The sequence below is a fragment of the Heterodontus francisci genome, chromosome 28 (assembly GCF_036365525.1).
Source record: "Heterodontus francisci isolate sHetFra1 chromosome 28, sHetFra1.hap1, whole genome shotgun sequence".
In the NCBI taxonomy this organism is placed as follows: domain Eukaryota; kingdom Metazoa; phylum Chordata; class Chondrichthyes; order Heterodontiformes; family Heterodontidae; genus Heterodontus; species Heterodontus francisci.
Window position 1 is genome coordinate 19,539,841 of NC_090398.1, and position 21,827 is coordinate 19,561,667.

At 43.3% G+C, this 21,827-nt stretch overlaps 1 protein-coding gene across 1 annotated transcript in view; it reads left to right on the top strand.

Annotated features, from left to right (window-relative positions):
* Positions 1-11,898: 11,898 nt before the first annotated feature.
* LOC137385115 (NACHT, LRR and PYD domains-containing protein 3-like) overlaps positions 11,899-21,827 on the top strand; it is a 90,697-nt gene continuing 80,768 nt past the window's right edge. Inside the window, 1 exon segment of the mRNA XM_068059906.1 lies at positions 11,899-11,948. The gene's annotated coding sequence lies outside the window, so the exon portion shown is untranslated.

The window sequence follows — 21,827 nt, forward strand, 5'->3', positions numbered from 1 at the left end:
AGATTGGGAGGCAGATTTTGGAAAGGTGCAGAAGTAACAGGGTTGTTGTCATGGGTGACTTCAACTTCCCTAATATTGATTGGAACCTCCTTAGTGCAAATAGTTTGGATGGAGCAGTTTTTGTCAGGTGTGTCCAGGAAGGTTTCCTGACTCAATATGTAGATAGGCCGACTAGAGGGGAGACTATGTTGGACTTGGTGCTTAGCAACAAACCAGGCCAGGTGGCAGATCTCTCGGTGGGAGAGCATTTCGGTGATAGTGATCACAACTCCCTGACCTTTACTATAGTCATGGAGAGGGACAGGAGCAGACGGGATGGGAAAATATTTAATTGGGGGAGGGGGAATTACAATGTTATTAGGCAGGAACTGGGGAGCATAAATTGGGAACAGATGTTCTCAGGGAAATGCACGACAGAAATGTGGAGGTTGTTTAGGGAGCACTTGCTGCGACTGCTGGATAGGTTTGTCCCGATGAGGCAGGGAAGGGATGGTAAGGTGAAGGAACCTTGGATGACAAGAGATGTGGAACAGCCAGTCAAGAGGAAGAAGGAAGCTTACTTAAGGTTGAGGAAGCAAGGATCATACAGGGCTCTAGAGGGTTACAAGGTAGCCAGGAAGGAACTGAAGAATGGACTTAGGAGAGCTAGAAGGGGAAATGAAAAAGTCTTGGCGGGTAGGATTAAGGAAAATCCCAAGACGTTCTACACTTATGTGAGGAACAAGAGGATGGCCAGAGTGAGGGTAGGGCCGATCAGGGATAGTGGAGGGAACTTGTGCCTGGAGTCAGAGGAGGTAGGGGAGATCCTAAATGAATACTTTGCTTCAGTATTCACTAGTGAGAGGGACCTGGTCGTTTGTGAGGACAGCGTGGAACAGGCTGATATGCTCGAACAGGTTGAGGTTAAGAGGGAGGATGTGCTGGAAATTTTGAATGATATGAGGACAGATACGTCCCCGGGGCCAGACGGGATATACCCAAGGATATTACGGGAAGCGAGGGAAGAGATTGCTGTGCCTTTGGCGATGATCTTTGCATCTTCACTGTCCACTGGAGTAGTACCGGATGATTGGAGGGTGGCAAATGTTGTTCCCTTGTTCAAGAAAGGGAATAGGGATAACCCTGAGAATTATAGACCAGTTAGTCTTCCGTCAGTAGTGGGCAAATTATTGCAGAGGATTCTGAGAGACAGGATTTATGATTATTTGGAAAAGCATGGTTTGATTAGAGACAGTCAGCATGGCTTTGTGAGGGGCAGGTCATGCCTCACAAGCCTTATTTAATTCTTTGAAGATGCGACAAAACACATTGATGAAGGAAGAGCAGTGACTGTGGTGTATGTGGATTTTAGCAAGGCGTTTGATAAGGTTCCCCATGGTAGGCTCATTCAGAAAGTAAGGAGGCATGGGATTCAGGGAAAGTTGGCTGTCTGGACACAAAATTGGCTGGCCCATAGAAGTCAGAGGGTGGTAGTAGATGGAAAGTGTTCAGCATGGAGCTCGGTGACCAGTGGTGTTCCACAAGGATCTTTTCTGGGACCTCTGCTGTTTGTGATTTTTATAAATGACTTGGATGAGGAAGTGGAAGACTGGGTTAGCAAGTTTGCTGATGACACGAAGGTTGCTGGAGTTGTGGATAGTGTGGAAGGCTGTTGTAGGTTGCAACGGGACATTGACAGGATGCAGAGCTGGGCTGAGAAGTGGCAGATGGAGTTCATCCTGGAAAAGTGTGAAGTGATTGATTTTGGAGGGTCGAATTTGAATGTGCAATACAGGCTTAAAGACAGGATTCTTGGTAGTGTGGAGGAACAGAGGGATCTTGGGGTCCACGTCCATAGATTCCTCAAAGTTGCCACCCAAGTTGATAGGGTTGTTAAGAAGGCGTATGGTGTGCTGGTTTTCATTAACAGGAGGATTGAGTTTAAGAGCCGCGAGGTTTTGCTGCAGCTCTATAAGGCCCTGGTTCAACCACACTTGGAATATTGTGTTCAGTTCTGGTCGCCTCATCATAGGAAGGATGTGGAAGCTTTAGAGAGGGTGCAGAGGAGATTTACCAGGATGCTGCCTGGACTGGAGGGCATGTCCTACGAAGAAAGATTGAGGGAGCGAGGGCTTTTCACATTGGAGCGAAGAAGGATGTGAGGTGACTTGATAGAGGGGTACAAGATGATGAGAGGCATAGATAGAGTGGATAGCCAGAGACTTTTTCCCAGGGTGGAAAGGGCTATCACCAGGGGGCATAATTTTAAGGTGATTGGAGGAAGGTTTCGGGGAGATGTCAGAGGTCGGTTCTTTACACAGAGAGTGGTGGGTGCATGGAATGCGCTGCCAACGGTGGTAGTAGAAGCAGATACATTACGGACATTTAAGCGACTCTTCGATAGGTACATGGATGATAGTAGAATGAAGGGTAGGTAGTTAGTTTGATCTTAGAGTAGGTTAAAGGTTCGGCACAACATCGTGGGCCGAAGGGCCTGTACTGTGCTATGTTCTATGTTCTAAAATCGGAACTCAGTGATGCCATTGATTCTCTAGCCAGTGGAAAAGCCCCTGAGAAGGACAGCATTACCCCTGAAATTATCAAGGGTGCGAAGCCTGCTATACTTTCAGCACTCCATGAACTGCTTTGCCTGTGCTGGGACGAGGGAGCAGTACCACAGGACATGCGCGATGCCAATATCATCACCCTTTATAAGAACAAGGGTGACCGCGGTGACTACAACAACTACCGTGGAATCTCCCTGCTCAGCATAGTGGGGAAAGTCTTTGCTCGAGTCGCTTTAAACAGACTCCAGAAGCTGGCTGAGTGTGTCTACCCTGAGGCACAGTGTGGCTTCAAGCAGAGGGATCCACCATTGTCATGCTGTTCTCCCTTCGACAGCTACAGGAGAAATGCCGTGAGCAACAGATGCCCCTCTACATTGCTTTCATTGATCTCACCAAAACCTTTGACCTTGTCAGCAGACATGGTCTCTTCAGACTACTGGAAAAGTTTGGATGCCCACCAAAGCTACTAGGTATCATCACCTCATTCCAGGACAATATGAAAGGCACAATTCAGCATAGCGGCGCCTCATCAGACCCCTTTCCAATCCTGAGTGGTGAAACAGGGCTGTGTTCTCGCACCTACACTCTTTGGGATTTTCTTCTGCCTGCTGCTCTCTCATGCGTTCAAATCTTCAGAAGAAGGAATTTTCCTCCACACAAGATCAGGTGGCAGGTTGTTCAACCTTGCCCGTCTAAGAGCGAAGACCAAAGTACGGAAGGTCCTCATCAGGGAACTCCTCTTTGCTGACGATGCTGCTTTAACATCTCACACTGAAGAGTGTCTGCAGAGTCTCATCGACAGGTTTGCGGCTGCCTGCACCGAATTTGGCCTAACCATCAGCCTCAAGAAAATGAACATTATGGGACAGGATGTCAGAAATGCTCCATCCATCAATATTGGCGACCACACTCTGGAAGTGGTTCAAGAGTTCACCTACCTAGGCTCAACTATCACCAGTAACCTGTCTCTCGATGCAGAAATCAACAAGCGCATGGGAAAGGCTTCCACTGCTATGTCCAGACTGGCCAAGAGAGTGTGGGAAAATGGTGCACTGACACAGAACACAAAGGTCCGAGTGTATCAAGCCTGTGTCCTCATTTCCTTGCTCTATGGCAGCGAGGCCTGGACAACGTATATCAGCCAAGAGCGACGTCTCAATTCATTCCATCTTCGCTGCCTCCGGAGAATCCTTGGCATCAGGTGGCAGGACCGTATCTCCAATGCAGAGGTCCTCGAGGTGGCCAACATCCCCAGCATATACACCCTACTAGGCTCGCGGCGCCTGAGCTGGCTTGGCCATGTGAGCTGCATGGAAGATGGCAGGATCCCCAAGGACACATTGTACAGCGAGCTCGTCACTGGTACCAGACCGACCGGCCGTCCATGTCTCCACTTTAAAGACGTCTGCAAACGCGACATGAAGTCCTGTGACATTGATCACAAGTCGTGGGAGTCAGTTGCCAGCGATCGCCAGAGCTGGCGGGCAGCTGTAAAGGAGGGGCTAAAGTGTGGCGAGTCGAGGAGACTCAGCAGTTGGCAGGAAAAAAGACAGAAGCGCAAGGAGAGAGCCAACTGTGTAACACTCCCAACAACCAATTTTATCTGCAGCACCTGTGGAAGAGTCTGCCACTCTAGAATTGGCCTTTGTAGCCATTCCAGGCGCTGCTTCACAAACCACTGACCACCTCCAGGTGCTTACCCATTGTCTCTCGAGACAAGGAGGACAAAGAAGAAGAAGAGGAAGAAGATCAGTAAGTTCGCAGATGACACGAAAATTGGTGGTGTTGTAAATAGTGAGGAGGAAAGCATTAGATTACAGGACGATATAAGTGAGCTGGTAAGATGGGTGGAGCAGTGGCAAATGGAATTTAATCCTGAGAAGTGTGTGGTGATGCATTTTGGGGGGACTAACAAGGCAAGGGAATATACAATGGATGGTCGGACCCTTGGAAGTACAGAAGGTCAGAGGGATCTTGGCGTACTTGTCCATAGATCACTGAAGGCAGCAGCACTGATAGATAAGGTGGTTAGGAAGGCATAAGGGATACTTGCCTTTATTAGCTGTGGCATAGAATATAAGAGCAGGGAGGTTATGATGGAGCTGTATAAAACGCTAGTTCGGCCACAGCTGGAGTACTGTGTACAGTTCTGGTCACCACACTATAGGAAGGATGTGATTGCACTGGAGAGGGTGCAGAGGAGATTCACCAGGATGTTGCCTGGGCTGGAGCTTTTCAGCTATGAAGAGAGACTGAAAAGGCTAGGGTTATTTTCCTTAGAGCAGAGAAGGCTGAGGGGGGACATGATTGAGGTGCACAAAATTATGAGGAGCATTGATATGTTAGATAGGAAGAAACTTTTTCCCTTAGCATCGGATATGGGGCATAGAATTAGGGTAAGAGGCAGGAGGTTTAGAGGGGATTTGAGGAAAAACATTTTCACCCAGAGGGTGGTTGGAATCTGGAATGCACTGCCTGAAGAGCTGGTAGAGGTAGAAACCCTCACAACATTTAAGAAGTATTTAGATGAGCATTTGATATGCCGTCGCATAGAAGGCTATGAGCCAAGTGCTGGAAAATGGGATTAGAATAGTTCGGTGCTTGATGGCTGGTTCAGACACGATGGGCCGAAGGGCCTGTTTCTGTGCTGTATAACTCTTTGACTCTATGACAATGTTTCTGAATTTCTGTCTCTGCGTCTTCAGCTCCATATTACTGTGTGTCTTACTTTCTTTTTGACTGGCTCTGTGTCTCTGACTCTGAGACGCTGTGTGTATGACTCCATATCCCCACTTGTCTCTTTATATTCTTATATATCTGACCCTGCGTCCAATTTTTTCTCTCTCTCTGTACCCTTGTGTGAGCCTGACCCTGTTTCTCTATGCGTTATGACTCTGTATCCGAGCGTCTGATTCTGTGTTCCAGTGCATCTGCCTTTGCCCCTTCATGTCTGACTTTTTATATTTGTCTGTCTAACACTCCATACCTTTCTATGTGACTCTGTGTCCCAGTATAGCTGACTAAGAATAGTCGTGTGTCTGAATGTGTATCCATGAGTCAATGAAACTGTATCTCGGTGTGTCTGACTTATTTAGCGCTGTGTGTCTGAGTTTGTCACCTTATGGGTCTGGATGTGTACCTCTGTGTTTGACACTGTATCCCTGTTGATGAATCTTTATAATCTGTGTACGAATCGTTCTCTCTGTGTTTTTGACCTTATACCCTCAGTGTCTCATTGTATTCTTGTATTTCTATCTATTTTGACCTGAGCACCTGACTTTCTGAACTGTGCCTGACTGTATCTGTGTGCCTGACTCTCTCGACCTGTCAGTATGACTCTGTTTATCTGTATGTATGTTTCTGTATTCCTGTGTATGGCTCTGTATCTCTGTGCATCTGTATCTATACCTTGTGTATGTCTGTATTCTTGTGTGTCTATATTTATAACCTTGAGTGTCTGACTCCATACGCTGTGTGCCTGACTGTATCTCTGTGTGCCTGTCTCTGTAGACCTGTGGATGTGACTCTGTATTACATATTGACTGACTCAGTGACTTTGTGCATCTAACGGTGTGAAAATATGTCTGAAATATCTGCGTGTTTCTGACACGGTATGACATTGTAGCCCTGTGCATCTGACTGTATTGCAGTGTGTTTGTTATGTATCAGTGCCAGTCTCTGTATCTCTGCCCCTCTGATAATGTAAGTCTGCGTGTCTGACACTGCATGTCTCTTTACTGCGTGTCTCCTGACAACGCAGCCAAGCACCACATCATCACTGCGGTCCAAACTGTGCACATGCACGGAACACATTCATCCTTACCCACATGCAAAATGCACCTGAACTTTTCCAGCTTGCTGGTACAAATGTGCACATGCGTGCAAAACGCCATCACACAAAGGGACGCAGCCTCCAGTGTGAGTTTTGTAAAGTGGACTCAATTGGCGCTTATCTTCTCCGCTCCCTCCCACAATCGGCACCTCAATCACTGCTTCTCTTCCACAAGAAATAGGAGCAGAAGTAGACCATATGGCCCATCGAGGCTGCTCCACCTGCGAGACCAAAAATCTATCTATCCCAGCCTTAAATGTATTCAATGATGTCAGTCATATCAGACATCCACAACCCACTGGGGTAGAGAATTCCAAAGATTCACAACTCTTTGAGTGAAGTAATTTCTCCTCATGTCAGTCCTGAATGATTGACCCCTTATCCTGAGACTGTGTTCCCGTGTTCTAGATTCACTGATCAATGGGAACTATTTCTCAGTTTCTACCCTATCAAGCCCTTTTAGAATCTTGTATGTCTCACTAAATCACTTCTCATTCTTCTAAACTCCAGAGAATATCGGCCCAATTTACTCAGCTTCTCACCATAGGACAACATGCTCATCCCAGGGACAAATCTAGTAAATCTTCACTGCACTGTCTCCAGTGCAAGTATATCCTTTCTTAAATGTGGAGACCACAACTGCACACAGTATTCCAGGTGCAGCCTCACCAAAGCCCTGTACAATTTTAGTAAGACTTATTTATTCCTTTCCTCCAATCCCCTTGCAATAAAGGCCAACATGCCATTTGCTTTCCTGGTAGCTCACTGCACCTGCATGTTAACTTTGTGTGTTCCTTGTACAAGTACCCCCAAGTCTCTATGAACAACAACACTTAGCAGTGTCACACCTTTTAAAAGAATATTCTGTTTTTCTATTTTTACGACCAAAGTGAACAACTTCACGCTTCCTTACATTATACTCCATTTCCTATCTTGTTGTCCACTCACTTAACTTGTTTATATCTCTTTGCAGCCTCTCTACATCCTCTTCGCAGTTTACCTTTCCACCAAGCTTTCTATCATCAGCAAACTTAGATACATTACTCTCTGTCTCTTTATCCAAATCATTAATATAGAGTGTAAATAGCTGAGGTCCCAGCATTGATCCTTGCAGCATTCCACTGTTCACTGTCTGCCAACTTGAAAATGCCCCATCTATGCTCACTCACTGCTTCCTGTCAGTTAACCAATCCTCTATCATTGCTAATATATTATCCGCAACACCACGAGCCCTTATCTTGCCTATTAAACTTTTATGTGGCACCTTATTGAATGCCCTTTGAAAATCCAGGTATATTACATCTACTGGTTTTCCTTTATCTACCCTCCTAGTTAGATCCTCCAAAACTCTAATAAATTTGTCAAACTGGATTTCCCATGCTGACTTGTTCTAATTATACTATGATTTGCCAAGTGCAATGTTAAGACGTCCCGAATAATAGTTTTCAGCATCTTCCTTATGGCTGATGTAAGGCTAACTGGCCTGTAGTACCCTGTTATCTCTTTACCTGCTTTCATGAAAAGCGGCGTGACATTTGCCAATTTCCAATCTGATGGGACTATTCTTGAAACTAAGGAATTCTGGAAAATCATAGCCAGTGCATCTTCTATCTCTGCAGCTATCTCTTTTAGAACCTTCGGATGTAGGCCATCTGATCCAGGGGACATGTCAGATTTTAGTACCTCAAGTTTCTCCAATACGTTTTATTGGCTGATATAGATTTCCTTAATTTCCTCACTTGTTTTAGCCCCGAGGTTACTGTTTATTTCTGGTATGGAACCTGTGCCTTCCACTGTGAAGACAGACACAAAATATTTGTTCAGTGCCTCTTCCATTTCCTCATTCCCCATGATGATTTCTCCTGTTTCTGCCTCTAAGGGGCCAATGTCTACTTTAGCTATTCTCTTCCTTTTTATGTACTTATAAAAGCTCTTATAATCTGTTTTTATATTGCTGGCTAGTTTACTCTCATATTCTATTTTTTCCCTTTTTATCAACTTTTTGGTGGCCCTTTGCTGGTTTCTATAACACTCCCAATCCTCAGACTTGCTACTGTTTTTTGCAACATTGTAAGCCATTTCTTTTAGTTTAATACTCTCCTTCACTTCCTGAGTGAGCCACGGATGGGTCTTTCTGGACGAGTTTCTGTTTTTGGACGGAATGTACTTTTGTTGAACCCTTTGAAGTCTTCTTTAAAATGTTTCTCACTGCTCATTTACCACAAAACCTGCCAGTCTATTTACCCAATTAGCCTTTGCCAATTCTTCCTTCATACCTTCGTAATTGGCTTTATTTAAGTTTAAGATTCTTGTTTGTGATTGACATATGTCACTTTCAAACTTAACGTGCAATTCAATGGTATTATGATCACTATTTCCCAGTGGATCTTTTACTATGGCATTGCTTATTAACCCTGCTACATTACACAATACGAGATCTAAAATAGCTTTATCCCTGGTCAGTTCTACAATGTATTGCTCCAAGAAACTGTCACGAAAGCATTCCACAAATTCATCTTCTAGACCACTGTTGCCAAGCTGATTGTTCCAGTCTAAATGCAGATTAAAGTCCCCCACAATTAATACATTACTTTTTTACATGCTCCAATAATTTCCCATTTAATGTTCTGTCCAGTAGTATGACTACTGTTAGGGGGCCTGTAAATTACTCCCACAAATGTTTTCTGACTCCTGCTATTCCTAATTTCCACCCAAACTGATTCTGCTTCCTGATCTTCTGAGGCCACATTCCTTCTTACTAATGTTTTTATGCCAACCTTTACTATCAGGGCACCCCTCCTCCTTTGCCATTCTGTCTGTCTGTCCAAAATATTGTGTACCCTGGAATATTTATTTCCCAACCTTGATCTCCTTGTAACCATGGCAATTAGATCTGGATCACTTGCCTCTGTTCGTGCCACTAGTTCATCTATCTTATTACAGATGCTTCATGCTTTCAGATAAAAGCACTTTAATTTCACTTTATTTTCCTCTATTCCCTGCAATGACCTTATTTGCCAATGTACAATTTTTGTTAAACTCTCTGTTCCTGCCTGTCCCATTCTGTTGTGAGTTACCCACATCACTATCCTGCTCCGATACCCTGACCTCTCGCTTTGGATTTCTAAATTCCCCTTTACCCAAACCCTCACCCCTGTTAGTTTAAAGCCCTTTAGTTATTGTTTAGTTTAGTTTAGAGATACAGCACTGAAACAGGCCCTTCGACCCACCAAGTCTGTGCCGACCATCAACCACCCATTTATACTAATCCTACACTAATCCCATATTCCTATCACATCCCCACCTGTCCCTATATATTTCCCTACCACCTACCTATACTAGGGGCAATTTATAATGGCCAATTAACCTATCAACCTGCAAGTCTTTTGGCATGTGGGAGGAAACCGGAGCACCCGGAGGAAACCCACGCAGACACAGGGAGAACTTGCAAACTCCACACAGGCAGTACCCAGAATCGAACCCGGGTCCCTGGAGCTGTGAGGCTGCGGTGCAAACCACTGCGCCACTGTGCCGCCTGATTGGCCAGGACACTGGTTCCAGCCTGGTTCAAGTGAAGCCCATCCCAATGGAATAGCTCCCTCTTCCCTGAGTACTGATGCAAGTGCCCCAAGAATCAAAACCCCTTCTTCACACCATTCTTTGAGCCACGCACTTAGTTCTCTGATCTCTGATCTGATTGACCCTGTGCCAATTTGTGCGTGGCTCAGGTAGCAATCCGGAGATGATTACCTTTGATGATCTCCGTTGTAGTTTGGACCCGAACTCCTCACATTCTCTGAGCAGAACATAATTTCCCGTTCTACCTTTGTCATTGGTTCCCACATGGATCACGTCAACTGGATCCTCCCCCTCCCACTCCAGGTACCTCTCCAGCCATGAAACCGGGCAGGCAACACAGCCGTTGGAGCTCCCAGTTGCGACTACAGAGAACAGTATCTATCCCCCGGACTATACTGTCTCTGATCACTACCACATTTCTCTTCTCTCTCCCCAATGGAATGGCATCTTTCACCATGTTGCCATGGTCAGTCTGTCCATCCAGCTTACAGTCCTTCTCTTCATCCACACAGGTATCAAGGACCTCATACCTGCTGGACAACAGGTGTACAAAATTATGAGGGTGCCATATGGAGCAAACAGGAAGGACCTGTTGCCCCTAGTGGAGAGATCAATTACCAGGGGGCACAGATTTAAAGTGATTCGAAGGATTAGAGGGGCACTGAATGAAAACCCAGAGGGTTGAGGGTGTTGGAATTCACTGCCTGGATCAATGGTGGAGGCAAAAACTCTCAACTCATTTGCAAGGTACTTGGACATGCATCTGAAGTGCAGTAACCTGCAAGGCTATAGACCAGATGCTGGAAAGTGAGATTGGATTTGGAGGCTATTTTTTTTCAGCCAGTGCAGACACGATGGGCTGAATGGCCGCTTTCTGTGCCTTAATCTTTCTATGGTTGTATGGTTTTATGGGAGTATTCAGACTGTAGGAGGTGAGAAAGGAAGGAAAACATTAGAAGTTAGGACCATAATAGGTAGACAACCCTGGAAGAAGTAACACTGAGACAGAGGGAAGGGAATTAGACATGGGGGAGTCAGGAGAAATATAATTTTAAATAAGAAATAATTTTTCAAAATCCTTGAAACTCTGAATAGATTTATCTGTCAGATTTTAAAAAAAATTTAATTAAATTTATAAACTTACAGTCACACCAATAATAGGGAATTAGTCAATGTTACAGTTGTTTCACTTATTTATGATGCACATTTGCTGATTCAGTTCCAGTAAGTGAGACTTGGAGTATAATACACATGGGTGTGAACATCCTGATCAAGGCTGATCAATAAACTGAAGAAGGTCTGATGAATTTAATCATCATTGCTCCATTGCTAATAAATTACAACGATCGGTTAGCTGTGCATTTTATTCTGGTGTTTGATTCTAAGAATCACGATTTTTGTCCCTTGCTGTCTGTGCCCTGTGTCTGATAATAAGCAGGTTCTGTACTGAACCATGAAATTGAATTGAGGATACCGAACTACAGGCAGCTACAGGAAACCCTCTTTCCCTGGGGCTTTCTGAACCACAGATTACAAAATCGTTACAGCAGAAGGAGGTCATTCGGCCCTTCATGTCTACACCATCTCTCCGAATGTGCAATTCACCTAATACCATTCCTGTGCCTTCTCCCTGTAACCCTGTACATTCTTCCTGTTCAGATAACAGTCTAATTCCCTTGTGAATACCTTGATTGAATCATCTTCCACCACACTCTCGAATGGAAGAGTAGAGGTGGAATTTAGTAATTGTTACCATACACAGAATCCATGACATTGGGTAAAAGCTCAGTAATTCAGTTCGAATTTGACTGAGACCGTGTGGGATTCAGATTCTCCTTGTTTCAAAGAACAGGGCATGTATTGCAATGAAAAGTCTGAAGGTCATCTGTATGACTGGAATGTGGAATTAATCTTTAACTAGGGTGTGTGCAGAACACACAACTCTAACCCACCAGACACACTGGAACCGGAATCAGGAGACACAGCACAAGGTAAGGACCGTGAATTTACTGAACACAATTATAGTCTTTTTATGTACTCGAATGGACTCGTCACCTTTTCTCTGCATAGTTGTTCAATATTATTGGTTAGTTGTAATGTCCATAATGGATCGAGTTAGAAAGAATTGTTTTATTAGGAAATTAACTTACTGGAAGCAGCACCATGTAACAAAATAAAACTTCCAAATATAGTCTCGCTCGCTAACATTGTACCGTTGTAAATAATGTTTAAATATATTTCTACTGTATGAAATGGTAATGACGACAAAGTTAGAGTCCGGGACTCTTCAACATAACCCCTAACTATCACCGAAATCCAAAGTTTCCAGCCCTGAGTTTGGGGGAGAGGGTATGGGGTAATGGGAGTGGAGAGGTGGGTGGTTCGGGATTGCGGGTGGGGGCACTCTTTAATCGTATTGAGTTCAGGATGTTTGGGTTCTTCGGTACCAAAGTGAGTGAAATACTGCCTTGTTAAGGGGGAATCGCAATCACCATTTCTCTGGAATTTAACTCTTGCATTTGTGAGTAAGTCTGAAGATTTCAGGTACAATATGAACTGAACACCCATAAACAGGGTTATTGTTGGGTCAATGCTGACATTTAAAGGCACTATTGATGAGTTCATCTATCACTTTGCTGATCATTGTGAGGTGGCTGATAGGGTGATAAGTTTAGACTTTGTGGATAAGATACAGCTGGTCAATGTTTTATATTGTCCAATATGTCAGTGTCTGATGCTTTGGAGTTGCTTGGCTCAGACAGCTTGTTATGATGTTCAGCTCTTCAGCTGCTATTGGTGGAATGTAGTCACAACCCAGAGTATTCACTGTGTTCCACTATTTCAGCGTCATGTTAACACCAAGTACAGTGAACTGAATTGGCGGGACAGTGACTCTGTGAGGGTGACAATCTCTCAAGGAGTCCAAAGAAAATTACTCACTTGGCAGTTTGCACTTCTCTTTTAAACTCGTGCTAAATAATCCTCAGTGTGCTAAGAATTACACTGACAACCAATTTAAGATTGTAAGATTTAGGCTTGCAGTGTGGCGCATTTGTGCATACTGGAAGCTACATATATTAATACACAGGGCTCTGTTCTTTGCAGAAAGAAAGAACATGTACACACATTGTGCCTGTTTCAGCTAAACAAAATAAGCGACAGCCATTTGCTGGTTCATCCGTCGGAGCAACGCCTTGACCAATCAGAGTGAAGCTGCCTGGTTTAAATTTCAAACAAAGCTTGTCCGTTAACTGTCAGTCACCCTAAACATGTGCTTTCTCCATGGCAATGCCACTAAGAATCAGAGTTCACTTGCCAACCAATCAGCACTTTCTTCTCATACAATATAAAGTTGTTGCTTCCCCTTACATTGGTATTCTCTCAGATTGTCCTGATGAGTACAAGACGAAAAGCTTCTGCAATATGTCTCTATTTACAGCAATAAATATAAATTATAATTCTGAAATTCATTAACATTTCAGTTTTTCAGTCTCATAATTAATTGAATCTGCTGCCAAATCTTTATTTAAATGAAATGAAAGGTAAATTTGCAATACCACCAATAAAAGTTAGCCAGCCAATGGTACAAAGGATTTGTTCATTTACCACTCATATTTGCAGATTAATTTCCAGTAAATGAAACCTGGAACCTGATAATGGTGGGTGTGAACATCCTGATCAGGGCCGAGACTATTACTTATTAACTGGAGATTGTCTCTCTGATTTTATGATCATTGCTCTCTTGCTAATAACTGACCAGCTTTATAAACTAACTGTAATGATGGAGAAGGGGATTGAAGTACTCCATGGCAATCCAGATCAGGGGAACATTGTAAAAAGCCTGATACTGAGATTAATACAGCTGGGATTTGAAAGACTTGCATTTATGGTGAATTAGAATCGGCTCCAAGAAACAGCTCAAGATCTAAAGAGAAGATAATTCCGAATAAATAACGTGTTCAATCAGATGGTTCACTTTACCCTTCTCTATGAAGTGTTATCCCAATAAACTAACCACAATCTTTGTCCATTGCTATCTCTGCCCGTTTATAGTTTGATAATGGAGGATTTATGGTGAACAATGAAACCGAATTCAGGATAAAGATTTGATTCCAGCTACCAAACATGGTTTCAATGTGGGATCTTCCGAACAGTTTGGGGGCAGTTTAGTCATTGTTGCCACAATTACTTTTAATGACTTTGGTTAAAGGATCAGGACAATCCAATCTGAATGAGACAGTGTCCGATTCAGATTCAGCCCTGTGCCAGGAAATAAGATGGGGAAGGATTGAACTGATCAGGATGAAAGTTTTGTTTATGACTTCATTGTGCAACTGATCTTTACCCAGGGTGTGTTCATTACCTGCAGAACCCATAACACTGACTTACCCGGCGACTCTTGGGCTAGAATCAGGATCGTGACCAGACCAGCAATATGTTGAGAACAATCATTGTCCTTTACTGTAGAGAAATGAACACATCACGTTTTATGTAGTTTCCCCCAATATTTTCCATCTGGGATTCAGATCAGGCTACAAGCCTGCAGCTACTTCTGTAATTATTTAAATACTTCGCCCATTATTTTTAAATAACCACCCCGTTCCCTTCCTAGTCCCCATGTTAGTTGACATTGTTAATATCAAGGGTTCCGAAGAAGGGTCACTGACCCGAAACGTTAACTCTGCTTCTCTTTCCACAGATGCTGCCAGACCTGCTGAGTGAATCCAGCATTTCTTGTTTTTGTTAATGTCTTCCTCTCTTCAGGAACTGTCCTCCTCTGTTTCTGTTGTCATTACCCTCTCATCAACAGAAACACCCTTGAACCCTCTGTCGTTACAAACTACCATCCTATCTCCAAACTCTCTTTCCTGTCAATCTCATGAACGTGTTGTCACATCCACAATGCCTGCCCATCTTTCCAGGAATGCCATGTTTGAGTGACTGCCAATCAGGTTTCTGCCCAAACCACAGCACTGATGCAGGCACTTATCAAAGTTACAAATGATATCCTTTGTGACTGTGTTTGTTTGAAGTTCCTTCACGACCAGTCTGCAGATTTTGACATGGTTGATGACACCATCCTCCTACAACGCCTCTCCTCTGTTGTCTAACTGGGTGGGATGATCCTCTCCTGGTTCCAATGCTCTCGGAACAATAGTAGCCAGAGAATCATCTTCACTCATCGTCAAAGGTTTCTCTTCTCACTCCAGTCACAGATTTTTCACATGGCTTGTCCGACATCCAGTATTTAATGAGCATAAATTTACTTGAATGAAATAAATATTGGGGAGACCTAAACCATTGTCTTCAGCCACTGATGTAAATTCTGTTCTCTAACTACTGGCAACATCCCTCTCCCTGGGAGCTATCTGAGGCCGAGTCGAACTGTTTCCAACCTCGGGGTCCATTTTGACCCTGAATTGAGTTTCAGACCACACATACTCTGCATCACCATGACAGCTTATTTTCACCTCCTTAACATCGGCGACCTCTGCTCCTGCTTTAGCTCATCTGCTGCTGAGACATTCATCCTTATCATTGTTACCTCTCGACTCAAGTATTTCAGTGGTCTCCTGGTCAGAATCCCAGCTTCACAGTCCATAATCTTCAGCTCATCCAAAACTCTGCTCTCTGTATTTTAATGCACAGCTTGTCCCGTTCACCAATCAACCCTGCGCTCACTGACTGACAGTGGCTCCCTGTCCAGCAAAGCTGTGATTTAAAAATTATCATCTATTTCATTCAAATCCCTCAGTGGTCTCACCTCTCTCTATCACTGTAATCTCCTCCAGCTGAGATGCCTGCACTCCTCAAATTATGTTGCATGGCAGATTTTCACCATTGGGGCAGTGTCTTCAGTTGCCGAAGTCCTAAACTCTGGAATTACCTCTCTAAATCTTTCCTCCTCTCTACCCCTCTTCTCCCTGTGGACACTCCTTAACACCTACAACTTTTACCAAGTCTTTGCGGGATTTAGTTTATTGGATTCTGATGAAAGATCATTGACCTGAAACACTAACACTGCTGTTCTCTCCACAGATGTTGTCTGACCTGCTGAGAATTTTCAACATTTTCTGTTTTTGTTTATGTCACTGGAAATGCCTGGATTACCAGCAGGGAGGAGCAGTGTGTGTGCAGGAAATCCCGGGTGTTCGAGGAAACCAGACTGTGTTTGAGCCTGGCCACTCTGCTAGTGATTATTTAAACAAAATAATAATCAGAAAATGTTGGAAAGAATCAGCAGGTCCTACAGCATCTATAGAGAGTGAAACAGAGTTAACAGCTCAGTATTGTGACCCTCGAGTTGAACTATGGGCATAATGGTTGAACCTGTGCAGGTGTTCTGTCAGCAGCAGAAAGAGCTGGACATCATTCAGGCTTGGGCTGGTAAGTGGAAAGTAAAGGCCTGCTCGGGTATGCAAATGAAAGCTGATCCGGGCTCGACAGAACCACATCCGACCCAGGCCCGAGTCCTTTCATTCTTTCCCGTGCCCGACCCCACCTGACCTAACCACCAGAATGTTCAGTTAACCTAGCTTCCGTTTTTTCACTTTTTAAGCTTGTGCTAATAAGCAACAAAAACTATAACTGGACTTGAAAGGTTGTTTTAAAAAGTACATTAAGATTGGAGCCACATACCGGAGGTAGTGAGTCAAAGATTGTTACCAGAGAAGTTAGTGATTGTTTGGTCACTAGTTAAACAGAAACCCATGGAGTTGTGTCCAGACAGGTTGTCCCACATGGTGCCAGTATCTGTATGGCTGAAAATAAACACAGCATTGCCCGAAGGCTCAGAAAATATTATACATTACCTAGACTCCTGCTTTACAGGTTGAAATACTTGCTGCAAGTTTATCCAGTGAGCAGCTGAGATACAGAGACCAGGAAGGTCCTGAATGATTAATTATTATAAAATATACATTCCTATATTAAAGATGCTGTGCTCTACCTTCGATGGAATCACTCACTGCAGACTAGTGCAGAGTGTTTCCCACGTTGACGTCCTGGCTGTCACTGGATCATGAGTCCAGGCCTCTGGATTACTAGTCCAGTAATCTTTGAAATATCTCTCCTTGATTTAATATTGTCATCCTGTAGGTTAGATTTTGCAAACAAAAATATTAACTGATTTACGGCTGCTTCGTATTTCGTGGTGTCACATGAATTAAGTAATTACAATATATTCAAAATTAGATATCAATTGTTAAGTACCAATGCCCAGCTTTGTATATGAAAAATGCCTCTTAATTTCATTAATTATCCATAAACACTGAGGCCACATTAAACTAAAAGCAGCGATTTATCAGGTCTCACAATTAATTAAATATATTTCAAATTCAGAGCACAATTCTTTGTATTTCCCCAACAATCTCTTAATTTACCTCACAAGACTCCTTTACTTTTTTTATTCAATACAATATGTTTTGAGACAGGCACGAGAAGTCTTACCAACCCCTAACGAGATGCAGTCAATTCATTTGAAAACTGTGCAATTAAAGAAAAGGGCCAAGTTCCTATTAATGCAGATTGAAGCTGGTAAACTGCTTTTGTCACCAAGAATACAAAGTGCGTAGGAAAACCAAGAGATCAACCAAAACACAAAAAGGTTACATTTGTGTCAATGAAAATAGAACTCATTAAAAACATCTTATTACATAACAGTGCAGCAACTGATTACATTGTAAATATTTCATTCAGATTAAAATGGCAAAGACTTTCAACACCCCTAGAATCAGGAAAGGGTAAGAAAGGGCTAACCGGATAATTATGAGCCTGGGGCTGAGTTCTACTACAGTGTAGGTAAGAACCGTTTATTGATTAGTACACAGTAAGTTGAAATACCAAGCAGAGTAGGAAGCACACTTCAAAAGATCTGCGGTTTCTAGTGTTTCACAAACATTTGTTACGTAAGGCTGTGACAGTGTTAGAGTGTGTCCAACCCGGTGTGACCCGACCCAAGCCCAAATGCCAGACCTGGAAGAGCAACCCGACCCGACCCCGGCACGTCATCGGGTCCTGTCTGGTTTGGGTCGGGTAGCCATGCTCTAGTGGCAAGTAACATTCACGCCACATAAGTGCCGGGCAAAGAGCATCTCCAGGAAGAGAGAAACTAACCATCTCCCCTTGGCATTACCATTGCTGCATCCCCCACTGAGATAAACGTACAAACATATGAAATAAGAAGAGGAGTAGGTCACTCAGCCCCTCGAACCTGCTCTGCCATTCAACAAGATCATGGCTGATCTGATTGTAACCTCAACTCCACATTCCCATCTACCACCGATAACCTTTCACTCCTTCGCTTATCAAGAATCTATCTACCTCTGTCTTAAACATATTCAAAGACACAGCTTCCACTGCCTTTTGAGGAAGAGAGTTCCAAAGATTCGCAACCCTCTCCTTATCTCTGTCTTAAATGGGTGACCTCTTATTTCTAACAGTGACCCTTAGTTCTAGATTCTTCCAGAAGAGGAAACATCCTTCCTACATCCACCCTGTCAAGACCCCTCAAAATCTTATATGTTTCAATTAAGACATCTTTAATCTTTTAAACTCCAGCCTAGCCTGTTCACTCTTTTCTCAAAAGACAAGCCGCCCATTCCAGGTATTAGTCTCGTAAACTTTCTGTGAAATGCTTCCAATGCATTTCCATCCTTCCTTAAATAAGGAGATCAATGCTCGACACAGTACTCCAGATGTGGTCTCAACAATGCCCTATATAACTGAAGTGCAACCTCCCTACTTTTGTATTCAATTCCCTCTAAATAAATGATAACATTCTATTAGCTTTCCTAATTATGTGCTGTACCTGCATACTAACCTTTTGCGATTCATGCACTAGGACACCCAGAGCCCAATGCACCTCAGAGTTCTGCAATCTCTCACCATCGAGATAATATGCTTTTTTATTCTTCCTGCCAAAATGGACAATTTCACATTTTCCTGCATTATACTCCATTTGTCAGATCTTTGCCCACTCATGTAATCTATCTATATCCCTTCGTAGCCTCTTTATGTTCTCTTCACAACTTATTTTCCTACCTATCTTTGTCATCAGCAAATTTGATAACCATACCTTCAGTCCCTTCATCCAAGTCATTTATATAAATTGTAAAAAGTTGAGGCCCCAGCACTGATCCCTGTGGCACACTGCTCATCACATCTTGACAACCAGAAAATGACCCATTTCTGCCTACTCCCTGTTTCCTGTTAGCAAACCAATCTTCTATCAATGCCAAAACGTTACCCCCTGCACCATGACTTTTTATTTTCTGCAATAATCTTTGATGTAGCATCTTATCAAATGCCTTCTGGAAATCTAAGTACAGTACATCCACCAGTTCCCCTTTATCCACAACACATGTTACTTCTCCAAAGAACTCCAGTAAACTGGTTAAACATGATTTCCCTTTCACAAAATCATGTTGACTCTGCCTGATCACCTTGAATGTTTCTAAATGCTCTGCTATAACATTTTTAATAATAGCTTCTAACATTTTCCCTATGGCAGATGTTATTCTCAGCTGAGTGCAGCTCCAACAACACCCAATAAGCTCAACACTATACAGGACAAAGCAGTCTGATTCATCAGCACCCCATCCATCACCTGAAGCATTCACTCCCTCCACCACCGGCACGCAGTAGAAGCAGTGTATACCATCTACAAGATGCAGTGCAGCAACTTGCGAAGGCTCCTTTGACAGTACCTTCCTGACCCATTACCTCTGCCACCTACAAGGCCAAGGGCAGCAGATGCATGAGAACACCACCATCTGCAAGTGTCCCTCCAAGTCACACATCATTATGACTTGGACTTCGATCTCCATTCCTTCACTGTCTCTGGGTCAACATCCTGGAACTCCCTGCTTCACAGCACTGTGGGTGTACCTACATCACATGGTCTGCAGGGGTTTATGAAGGCGGCTCACCACCACCCTCTCAATGGCAAATAGGGATGTGAAATAAATGCTGGCCATGACCACGATGATCACATCCCATGAAAGAATAAAATTAGCTACATAACGCGGTGTTGGTCAAAAGTGTGAGCGGGGCTTTGGGCTTCATGTTTGTGGATTTATGGGGAGGAGCTGTCAATCTCCTGATCGTAGGCAATAGGAGGAGCGGACTAACTGAGGATCATTAATTGATGCAGAGTTCTGGCTCAGTAGTGGCAGTGAGCATGCTCCACCTCAGTCACCAATTGTATACAGCTCTTTATGTAAATGAAATGTCCAAGAATTTGATATCCAATAATTCATCATGGATCAGTAAAGAAGGTTTCTGTAGATAAAATCGGTCAGTAACTTATTGATCTATACTGAACCATTTATATAAACATCCAAAAATTGAAGAGATTCTATCCTTCTTAAATAATTTATTACACTATTGAATCATCAATCTCCAATTCCCCAATCACATCTATTGTATCTCGAGAGTGATCCCGATAAATCCTCAAACTCCAATTCCTCAATCACATCTATTGTATCCCGAGAGTGATCCTGATAAATCCTCAAACTCCAATTCCCCAATCACATCTATTGTATCTCGAGAGTGATCCCGATAAATCCACAAACTCCAATTCCCCAAATAATGTTCATATTTCTAGAGATAGTGGTTTGATTTCTCTTCAAACAAAGAGTAGGCTGTATTTAATTACACACTCGACTGGAAATCATTCAGTTACTGATTCTAATTTTCACTCAGATATTTTATTATAATCATGTAAATGTATATTGTCCACTTGTGCATGTAAATTATGATTCATAGTAAAAGAAAAGCAAGTTCATTGCTTGTGGCATCTAATTTTACTCATTCACTGCATGCAGTATCTCTAATTGGGAACTGAAGACAGAGACATGTGGAATGAACTGTATCTAACCAGGGACTGAAGATCAAGTCATGGGAAACGAACTGTTACTAACTGGGGACTGAACCTTGAGTCATGGGGAATGAACTGCTACCAACTGGGGAGTGAACCTTGAGTCATGGAGAATGAACTGTTACTAACTGGGGACTGAACCTCGAGAGATAGGAAGTGAACTGTTACTAACTGGGGACTGAACCTTGAGTCATGGGGAATGAACTGCTACCAACTGGGGAGTGAACCTTGAGTCATGGAGAATGAACTGTTACTAACTGGGGACTGAACCTCGAGAGATAGGAAGTGAACTGTTACTAACTGGGGACAGAACCTTGAGTCATGGGGAATGAACTGTTACTAACTGGGGACAGAACCTTGAGTCATGGGGAATGAACTGTTACTAACTGGGGACAGAACCTTGAGTCATGGGGAATGAACTGTTACTAACTGGGGACAGAACCTTGAGTCATGGGGAATGAACTGTTACTAACTGGGGACTGAACCTTGAGTCATGGGGAATGAACTGCTACCAACTGGGGAGTGAACCTTGAGTCATGGAGAATGAACTGTTACTAACTGGGGACTGAACCTCGAGAGATAGGAAGTGAACTGTTACTAACTGGGGACAGAACCTTGAGTCATGGGGAATGAACTGTTACTAACTGGGGACAGAACCTTGAGTCATGGGAATGAACTGTTACTAACTGGGGACAGGACCTTGAGTCATGGGAATGAACTGTTACTATCTGGGGACTGAACCTCGAGACATAGGAAATGAACTGTTACTAACTGGGGACAGAACCTTGAGTCATGAGGAATGAACTGTTACTAACTGGGGACTGAACCTTGAGTCATGAGGAATGAACTGTTACTAACTGGGGACTGAACCTTGAGTCATGAGGAATGAACTGTTACTAACTGGGGACTGAACCTTGAGTCATGAGGAATGAACTGTTACTAACTGGGATTGAACCTTGAGTCAAGGGAAATGAACTGTTACTAACTGGGG